An 11,510-nucleotide genomic window follows, 5' to 3' on the forward strand; every position below is an offset into this window, starting at 1 on the left:
TAAAAAATGACGTTTTTGTGGGGGATTTTTCATAGCGCCAGTATTACAGGTTGTGCGGTCCGGCTAAAATGCTTTTGTTACAGCCTATACCGACACGATTCATACCACCATCTGAGAGCAGTAGTTATGAGTTTTGTGCAATAAAAATGTTTCACAAAACTCAAAACTAAAATTTTACAAAGTACACTAACACCCATAAACTACCTATTAACCCCTAAACTGCCACCCTCCTGCATCGAAAACACTATTTAAAACTTATTAACCCCTAATCTGCTACCCACCCACATTGTGACTATTAAATAAACCTAATAACCCCTAATCCGCCGTCCCCCGACATCGCCAACACTATAATAAAGTTATTAACCCCTAAACCTCCGGCCTACCACATCGCCACCACTAAATAAACCTATTAACCCCTAAACCTCTGGCCTCCCACATCGCCACCACTAAATAAACCTATTAACCCCTAAACCACCGGCCCCCCACATCTCAAAACACTAACTTAACCCCTTAATGACCGGACCATTTTTCAATTTTCTTACCCTTAATGACAATGGCTATTTTTACATTTCTGCAGTGTTTGCGTTTAGCTGTAATTTTCCTCTTACTCCTTTACTGTACCCACACATATTATATACCGTTTTTCTCGTCATTAAATGGACTTTCTAAAGATACCATTATTTTCATCATATCTTATAATTTACTAAAAAAAAAATGATAAAATATGAAAAAAAAGGAAAAAAACACACTTTTTCTAACTTTGACCCCCAAAATCTGTTACACATCTACAATCACCAAAAAACACCCATGCTAAATAGCTTATAAATTTTGTCCTGAGTTTAGAAATACCCAATGTTTACACGTTCTTTGCTTTTTTTGCAATTTATGGGGCAATAAATACAAGTAGCACTTTGCTATTTCCAAACCACTTTTTTTCAAAATTAGCGCTAGTTACTTTGGAACCCTGATATCTGTCAGGAATACCTGAATATCCCTTGACATGTATATATTTTGTTTTAGAAGACATCCCAAAGTATTGATCTAGGCCCATTTTGGTATATTTCATGCCACCATTTCACCGCCAAATGCGATTAAAAAAAAAAAAAAAAAAGTTCACTTTTTCACAAATTTTGTCACAAACTTTAGGTTTCCCACTGAAATTATTTACAAACAGCTTCTGCAATTATGGCACAAATGGTTGTAAATGCTTCTCTGGGATCCCCTTTTTCAGAAATAACAGACTTATATGGCTTTGTGGTTGCTTTTTGGTAATTAGAAGGCCGCTAAATGCCGCTGCGCACCACACATGTTTTATGCCCAGGAGTGAAGAGGTTAATTAGGGAGCTTGTAGGGAGCTTGTAGGGTTAATTTTAGCTTTAGTGTAGTGTAGTAGACAACCCCAAGTATTGATCTAGGCCCATTTTGGTATATTTTATGCCACCATTTCACCGCCAAATGCGAGCAAATAAAAAAAAAACTTTACATTTTTCACAATTTTAGGTTTCTCACTGAAATTATTTACAAACAGCTTGTGCAATTATGGCAGAAATTGTTGTAAAAGCTTCTCTGGGATCCCCTTTGTTCAGAAATAGCAGATTTATATGGCTTTGGCGTTGCTTTTTGGTAATTAGAAGGCCGCTAAATGCTGCTGCGCACCACACGTGAATTATGCCCAGCAGTGAAGGGGTTAAATTAGGTAGCTTGTAGGGAGCTTGCAGGGTTAATTTTAGAGATCAGCCTCCCACCCCCTGATCCCTCCCAAACAGCTCTCTTCCCTCCCCCACCCCACAATTGTTACCGCCATCTTAAGTACTGGCAGAAAGTCTACCAGTACTAAATAAAAGAGTTTTTTTTTTTTTTAAATAAAAATTATAAAATATTTTAGTTGTGATGGACCCCTGCCTTAGCACCAACCTCCCTGATCCCCCCCTCCAGCTCTCTAACCCTCTCCCCTACCTAATTACCGCCATCTTGGGTACTGGCAGCTGTCTGCCAGTACCCAGTTTGGCCCCACAAACCAAACTTATTTTAATTTTATTTATAACTTTTATTTGTATATATGTACAATCACCAATCACGTAGCTAGCTCCCAGAGGATAACTTGAGAACAAAGCTAGATAGTAGAAGTAAATTAGAAAGTTGTTTAACATTTCTAGCATGCTCTATATGAATTATGAAACTGTCATTTTAACTTTACTGTCCTTTTAAAGGGATACTATACCCAGAATTTGTATTTTATGATTCAGATAGAACATGCAATTTTAAGCAACTTTCTAATTTACTCCCACTATCAATTTTTCTTTGTTCTCTTGCTATCTTTATTTAAAAAGCAGGAATTTAAAGCTTAGGAGCCAGCCCATTTTAAATTCAGCACCCGGGATAGCGCTTACTTATTGGTGGCTACATTTAGCAAACCAAACGAAGGTTCTGAACCAAAAATGGGCCGGGTCCTGCTTTCCTGCTTTTTAAATAAAGATAGCAAGAGAATGAAGAAAAATTGATAATCAGAGTAAATTAGAAAGTTGCTTAAAATTGAATGCTCTATCTGAATCATGAAAGAAAAAAATTGGGTTTAGTGTCCCTTTAACCCCTTAATGACCGAGGACGTGCAGGGTACGTCCTCAAAAAAAAGGCAGTTAACGCCTGAGGACGTACCCTGCACGTCCTCGGTGTGGAAAGCAGCTGGAAGCGATCCTGCTCGCTTCCAGCTGCTTTCCGGTTATTGCAGTGATGCCTCGATATGGAGGCATCCTGCAATAACCATACATGGCCATCCGATGCAGAGAGAGCCACTCTGTGGCCCTCTCTGCACCGGACATCGATGGCCGGTATCGTTGGTGGGTGGGAGCCGAATTGGGAGGCGGGTGGGCGGCCATCGGTGTTGCGCGTGACGTCACGGGGGGCGGGATCGGGATCGGGACCGTCGGGGGCGCGCACGGGCGCGCGCGCGTGCACGGGGGGTGGCGGGCGGGCGCGTGCACGGGGCGGGAGCGGGTGGGAACCGCTACACTACAGAAAAGTAAAAAAGTAAAAGTAAATAAAAAATTAAATATACTTTTTTTCAAAACCATCTAAGGGATCTGGAAGGGGTGGGGGGTTGGTCTTGGGGGGGGGGGAAAGCTACACTACAGAAAAGGGACATATTTTATTTAAAAAAAAAGCATTTTTTTTCACTAAACTGGGTACTGGCAGACAGCTGCCAGTACCCAAGATGGCGCACATTAAGTCAGAGGGGGAGGGTTAGAGAGCTGTTTAGTGGGGGATCAGTGAGGTTGGGGGCTAAGGGGGATCCCTACACAGAAGCATATGTAAATATGCTAACAAAAAATGCACAAAAAAGCCCAAATATACCTTTTATTTTAGTACTGGCAGAGTTTCTGCCAGTACTTAAGATGGCGGGGACATTTGTGGGGTAGGGGAGGGAAGAGAGATGTTTGGGAGGGATCAGGGGGTCTGATGTTTCAGGTGGGAGGCTGATCTTTACACTAAAGCTAAAATTAACCCTGCAAGCTCCCTACAAGCTACCTAATTAACCCCTTCACTGCTAGCCATAATACACGTGTGATGCGCAGCGCCATTTAGCAGCATTCTAATTACCAAATAGCAACTCCAAAGTCATATATGTCTGCTATTTCTGAACAAAGGGGATCCCAGAGAAGCATTTACAACCATTTGTGCCATAATTGCACAAGCTGTTTGTAAATTATTACAGTGAGAAACCTAAAATTGTGAAAAAGTTTACGTTTTTTTTAATTTGATCGCATTTGGCGGTGAAATGGTGGCATGAAATATACCAAAATGGGCCTAGATCAATAATTTGGGATGTCTTCTAAAAAAAAATATATACATGTCAATGGATATTCAGGGATTCCTGAAAGATATTAGTGTTCTAATGTAACTAGCGTTAATTTTGAAAAAAAATGGTTTGAAAATAGCAAAGTGCTACTTGTATTTATGGCCCTATAAGTTACAAAAAAAGCAAAGAAGATGTAAACATTGGGTATTTCTAAACTCAGAACAAAATTTAGAAACTATTTAGCATGGGTGTTTTTTGGTGGTTGTAGATATGTAACAGATTTTGGGGTTCAAAGTTAGAAAAAGTGTGTTTTTTTCCATTTTTTCCTCATATTTTATAATTTTTTTTATAGTAAATGATAAGATATGATGAAAATAATGGTATTTTTAGAAAGTCCATTTAATGGCGAGAAAAACGGTATATAATATGTGTGGGTACAGTAAATGAGTAAGAGGAAAATTTCAGCTAAACACAAACACCGCAGAAATGTAAAAATAGCCTTGGTCCCAAACGGACAGAAAATGGAAAAGTGCTCTGGTCACTAAGGGGTTAAGCTATGACTATATGATCAAATAAATAAAATACAAATAAATTAGAACTACTCATTATTGAAGCATTAAAGGGACATAGAAGTCAAAGTGCAATTACTCTAGTTTTGTGACAATATAGGGGCGATTATAATCTATCAGTGATTTACTCCCAAATTATTTTTGCTAAAAACCTGCCAAGCAAACATGTTTTCAACAGAAAAGCTCCCGAACTGTAAACAAAATGGTGACTATGAGTTTCTGTGTCAAACACTTAAAATTTAAATATATATTTTTTAACAGGGCTTTTTTTTAAACTGTAAATCCTGACCCTGCTGACAAGATTGCGCCTTTGTGAACGAGTTTTTATGGGCGAAGCACAAAGATTTTTAAATTTACGTGCGTTGGTTTAACTGAGTGAAGCGCAAATATCACGTAAACTCAATATTGCGCTCCACTGATAATCTAGGCCATTATCGAATATTACAATTTTATTGGACTTAAATGAAATTTTACATTTTGAAGCTTAGCAAATTTTTTAAGTATTGATGAAAATTATAAGTATCCATATAGTGAGAAGACTTGTATGGGGCTTTAATTTAGTGTTTATTAATTTAAAGGGACATGCAACCTAACTTTTCTTTTTCATGATTTGGATAGAGCATGTGATTTGAAACAACTTTCAAATTTATTTCTATTATCTAATGTGTTTTGTTATATTGGTATCCTTTGCTGAAAAGGATATGTAGGTAGGCTCAGGAGCTGCTGATTGGTTGCTGCATATATATGTGTCATATTATTGGCTCACACAATACTCCCAAGAGAGAATACCAAAAGCATGAAGACAATTAGATAATAGAACAATTAAATAAAATTTTTGGGTTTCATGTCCCTTTAATCTCTTATTCTAAATGAAAGGTAGATAAATTATGTTTATTGTTTAGTCTTATCTGAGCAGACCCTTTAATATTTGAATTTGTGTTTATAAATTTATGAACCACATATTTTCCTTTTTGTCAGTGGCTTTCTTAGCTAAATTAGACTGACTCACATTAAAATTAGCCATAACGTCTGCATTTGGCTGTTTAATTGTTGCATCAAGCTCTCCACTGAAGTATGAATCATCTGTTTCTGACAACTGTTGCCTATTTTCTGGAGACATCGTAAATTAAATGTTTTACAATAAAAAAATAAGCCTATTAAATTGGCCTAAAATAATGTCAAAATTATGTAATAATAAATACATAATAATTTGTTAAAATAATAAAGTAAAAAAAAAAATACATTTTTGAACCAAAAGGGTCAGCTGGAATTCAAACTCAGGTTTCCCAATCCATATACTATAAAATATAAAGTGATCAAGCAAGCATTTATGATGTGAGTGGAAAAAAGAGGTGGCATTTCTATCATAGAATGTCTCAGGACTTGTTGACTCTCAGAGATGAAGATAGAAAAATTCAGAAAGAGAGTTAGAATTTTGTGAGGGCCTGCGACACAAGATGGGTTCAAACCAGTGTTAATTTCGTCGACTAAAACTAGACTAAAATTAGTATAAAACTAAAGAAATTCTGATGACTAAAATACGACTAAAACTAAAATGGCATTTTAGTCAAAAGACTATGACTAAAACTAAATCAAAATTACATTTTAGTCAAAAGACTATGACTAAAACTAAATAAAAATTTGCTGACAAAAACATTTTATGCAAGGTGTTATAATCAATCCATATCTAATTACTGCTCTTTTGTAAAATTTATAAAACTTAATTTTATTAAATTTTAAGATAAATAGACATGTTATATTCCACAACAGTTAAATCTGTTAAATCTGTATTGCATGTTCAAACCTTAATACCATAAATAAAAACAGGTTAATAAACCTTTACTCCAGGAGTATATAATGAGTTTGGAAGTTCTAGAACAGTGCTAATATCGTTGCCGAAAATTTTTCTAATCTCTGAACAATCAATTGATTCTTCCTATAGAAATAAGCATAACCCACGAGTATGGGTTTTAAGTTATGCTGTGCCTGTGCTATCTGCAGAAACTTTTTGTTGTGTTGAGTTACTTAATACTTGTTTTAATTATTAACAGAGAACTGTTAAAGTTTTTATATTGGGTAATATGTGCAATACAGCCAATACAGTTTACAGTTTTGTTTTTTTATATTTTAAAGTTGTACTTCTGTTTGTTTATGAAACTTGGTTTTATTTAATTTTAAGTTTAATAAAGATGTTACATATCACAACGGCTAAATCTGTGTCTGTATTGCGTGTTTAAACCTTAATACCATAAATAATAACAGGTGTTATGTTTACTCTTGGAGTATATACTCAGTTTGCAAATTATAGAGAATTGTTTAAATAATGCATTACACTTTAACTAAACTCCTTAGATTTTAGTCGACTAAAATCTACTGGAGATTTAGTCGACTAAAATCTACTGGAGATTCAGTTGACTAAAACTAGACTAAAACTAAAACAATTCAGATGACTAAAATACGACTAAAACTAAAATGGCATTTTAGTCAAAAGACTAAAACTAAGACTAAATCGAAATTTGCCGTCAAAATTAGCACTGGTTCAAACTACACTTCGGGCTAGATTACAAGTGAGGCGTATACTTGCACTTCCGCACGGTTGTTTGCGGCACTCAATTCAATTTGAATGCACATGCCACGTTTTGCGCATAAAACAGGTCGCAAGTAAAAATGAATCGCCTTAGATGTCTCAACTTTGATGTAAAAAAATAAGGCTGTCAAGTTGCAATCACAGTTTCTCAATCCCCAAAGACAAATGGAGCCTCATTTTGAACTCAAAATTTCATATATACAGTATGTAAATACAGTACGTAAATACAAATCTACGCATATAAAAACATATGTATAGAACTGCATACATATATATTTGTATTAATAAATATCATTATACCTGTGTTCCTATCAATCCCTATGTAAAAGCACTTTCTTTTTACTAACACTTCACATCTCATAAGATTGCGTCCTTATAACTTTTTAATGCAATAATTTTAATCAGACTGTGTTAAAGGGACATGAAACCCAAAAATGTTCTTTCATGATTTAGGTAGAACATACAATTATAAACAACTTGACCCCCATACTAGGCACTTTCGTTCCGCTTAAATAAATGCATGACACAAGGAAGTGGGGTTACAAAGGCCGCAGCTTGCTTTATTGAACACCGTAAATAATATATCCATAACCATACCAAATAATCAGTTAAACATTTCATAAAAACCTCAGGGTGCCTGCCCATCCACAATGTGTGCCGATCTTACCACTAAGAAGGGCATGCCCCCTTGTATAAAATTCTCCCCTGCCAATCAAACAGGAGGTACCAACAATCCACTGTGATCCAAACCACCACAAAATAGGCAAGCACCCCCCGCCACCCCCGAAGCTGCGACATACAGATCAACCACATATAAAAAGGGGAGGGAGGGCGGGAGCTTCTTCATGCGCATCCTGGTCCATTCAATGCTCCCTGTCCTCCCCTGATCAGCAGTAACCTGCCGAAACAATGATTCCGGAAAGCCGCCACAGCAGGACAGGTAAGATCCACCTGCTGTTCACCAGGTCCCGCCATTCAACTGTGCACAGGGAAGCAGCAGCTTCTCCTTGCACATTCCAATCCTGTAATGCCACCCCTCTGTTGCCTTCCACCGCCTACCCTCATATGGCCCAACCTACTGACCTCCATATGACCCCTTCACTTGGCCTCCTTGGGGGTCACAGAACCCTTTGTTCAATGTTTTCCTTCCGGGTTCCTCTTGACCCCCATACTAGGCACTTTTGTTCCGCTTAAATAAACGCATGACACAAGGAAGTGGGGTTACAAAGGCCACAGCTTGCTTTATTGAACACCATAAATAATATATCCATAACCATACCAAATAATCAGTTAAACATTTCATAAAAACTCTAGGGTGCCTGCCCATCCACAACGTGTGCCGATCTTACCACTAAGAAGGGCACGCCCCCTTGTATAAAATTCTCCCCTGCCAATCAAACAGGAGGTACCAACAATCCACTGTGATTCAAACCACCACAAAATAGGCAAGCACCCCCCGCCACAGCTCGACCCAACGTCGAGCACCACCACAATGGCCTTGTAACCCCACGTTAAGGCAGAAGCTGCCCACCAACAACCACTAGATTACCCCTTACCGGGGAGAACAAATCATTAAAAACCTCACAGTACATTGAAACTTAACTTACCCAATTCAACCACCAAGCTGGGTGCTCCCTAAACCACTACTTATCAAAGGAACCAATTAACTGCTGACTCCAATGACCCGACTCATATACAACCGACCCCGGACCCTACTCCAAACCAAAAGGAGAAAGGCCCCAAGCAACAAATTCACAAAACCAAACCCCCAACACGAAATTCCACATCCGATCACCTACCACTGCCACTCACAACTTGTTTTTTTTTTTTTAAATTTTAAAACCCATCTCCACAATGGGAAGCATAAGCCCCAATAAACATGAACATGGAACCCATGCATATTATCAAACCAGCACTATGACAAGCCTAATTACCAAATCAACCAAAACACCAATTGTCCGACAACCAAAACCCCAATTGTCCACTGCTACCTGAAATACTCTGAACCCACCGTCCCAACGACAATAAAATACACTACTCTACCCATATAGGGTATCAAACCATAAACTCTCAAGGACTACGCTGGTTTCCCAAACACCTAGTTATCTAATCAAGTGTTCTCTTATTACAAGCCCACAATCCCCTGGCGGGTCCTTTCAGCAATTACAAAACATTAACCAAGTTGAGGACTCCGCAAAGGGGGAAGCCAAAACCCAACATTCTCCACCAACACCCCTGAAAGGGTATAAGCCACGGCCTCACCAGCCATCGATCAAGAGCGTCAGCTCCCCTTGCCGAATTCAAAATTTGCAACTCCCGGTCCCCCTCACACCCTGAACCAGAAACACCCCTGGTCGACCACTAAAAAAGACTCCCATACCCAACTAGACCACCAACCCAACCAACTGTTCCGTGCATGTGCCCTCCAGTAGCTTCCTGCTTCGTCCACAAATGAAACAAATGCAACTGCCATAGATAGAATCCTACCGCAAATCAACAAACATATCTTACACCAAACTTTCACTATAAATCAACGCCACACAATAGAATAATCAAAGAGGGTAGCATCGGCCCTCCTACCAAGGATCCCAAGACACCATATGGGAAGAAACACAACTAGGACCATAACAACTTCAGTCCCGACCCAATTGTACCCAACCTGGCATCAGCAGGACCCCCCACCGGGAATATCACCTAGCGTAAGCAACTGAATCTTCCCCAATGGGCCGGGAACAACCTAACAAACTTTTCACCGTCCTGCTTGAAAACTAGCCCAACTACCCAATGACCAATCCAGGCCGGCAAACATAAGCCCAGCCACTCACCAATACTCCTAAATCGTTACTGCGACCTCCAGCTAATGCGCATGGCCAAAATGCCAACCTCACCAAGATCTGGCAACGACCTGCTCCGTACACCCAAGGACCCCCAAAGTGACCGACGCCCAAAATTCTGACCCACCCCCCAAACCAAAGGGAAGCTCCACATGCCACCTATTCAACCAAACTCAATAACCATAACAATGCGAACCTAGACAGGATTTTAACATACCACTCATATATATACAGGAGGGCCGGCATACAACCCGATATATAACAACCATGAAATCTAATGAAACACACAACTCTGCATGAATCAGACAAAAGTATTATATCTACAATAGCCAAGCCACTGCCGAAACTCAGGATCGACCAAGTGACCTTTAGATCTTCAGCCTATCGCTCTACCAACTGGGCTATTTTGGCCAACTCCCCTAAATATATATATATATACCTATGTATACCCCTACCCATATACCCTGAAAATTGAATACAAAAATATCTACCCAAATCAAACAACGGCATACCGATGAAATGCCCACATGATCATCAATCTACCATCTTCCGAACCGCCCCACTCCCATATGACTAAATCCCCAGCCAAGCTTTATTAAGAGCCGGGGGGGATTAATACTAAATTGCGGGGGAGGGGGGCACGGACCCAAAAGTGAAAATGAAACAAACCAAAGGCCAAAAAAAAAGGGGGGGTACCAATCAAGGAGCAAGAGTTTATTTTTATTTTTTTTGATAAACCAATAGGAAATCGTGGGTTGGAGGAAGTAAAAACTGAATTGGCACCGGGCTAAGACCAACACCCATAGGTAGACGAACACAAAAAACAAAAAAAAAACACACAGGGATTACAACGCCACAACAACCCAACCCCGGAGTTTGTTTTTTTTTCTACAGCACCTGGTATCCCAGGTGGTCTCCCATCCAAGTACCAGCCAGGCCCGACCCTGCTTAGCTTCCAAGATCAGACGAGATCGGGCGCATTCAGGGTGGATTGGCCGTAGGCCCAACCCAAGCAACATCCAACGGACATAGCCAAGCATGAGTACCCCTTACTCCAGATAAAACCTTATCCCCCCCCCACACATAAACAACCATACAACTCAACAAACTCCCAGAGTTCTTAAAGGGGCACTCGAGCCACATTAATTATTTTTATTTTTAATGTAACTCAGGAAGAGCATGGACTCCGCCCAACTCTCCCCTTTATTTCCATAGACAAAATGGGTAGACTTTCATATTATACTATTTCTAAGCCACCGGCTCCTACTGAGCATGAACACAGCCACACGAACCATACGAAGATGCATATGATATTAGGGAATTGATATAACATGCTGAAGGGGATGAGGAAACAACATAACCTAAAATTACCTATGAAAACTACTACTCATTCAAAATTCAGGCACCACCATAGGCCTACATGCCCTAACACCTACACACCAAGAAAACGCCTAAGGATACCCACTGGTTGAACACAAACTCCCCTAGAATCCCCAAACAGCAAAGCTACTCACTATGAACACCGCCTCCACCGCTAGACTGAACCTCGCAACCTCCCTACAAATGGGCCGCTAAGTAACCACTAGCCCAAACCAGAGGGCCTGTAAGAGGAGACCCAGCTAACCGCCGGATTTGGTCTAACCACTAGACAACACCCTAGCCACCTCGCAACAGCCACATAAAGACCACCACGAATGCGCAACAAACTGCAACGATGCAGACTA

At 39.6% G+C, this 11,510-nt stretch overlaps 1 pseudogene; it reads right to left on the reverse strand.

Annotated features, from left to right (window-relative positions):
* Positions 1-10,671: 10,671 nt before the first annotated feature.
* On the reverse strand, positions 10,672-10,789 carry LOC128639347 (uncharacterized; annotated as a pseudogene).
* Between the last annotated feature and the right edge of the window lie 721 nt (positions 10,790-11,510).

The sequence above is a fragment of the Bombina bombina genome, chromosome 8 (assembly GCF_027579735.1).
Source record: "Bombina bombina isolate aBomBom1 chromosome 8, aBomBom1.pri, whole genome shotgun sequence".
Lineage (NCBI taxonomy): Eukaryota > Metazoa > Chordata > Amphibia > Anura > Bombinatoridae > Bombina > Bombina bombina.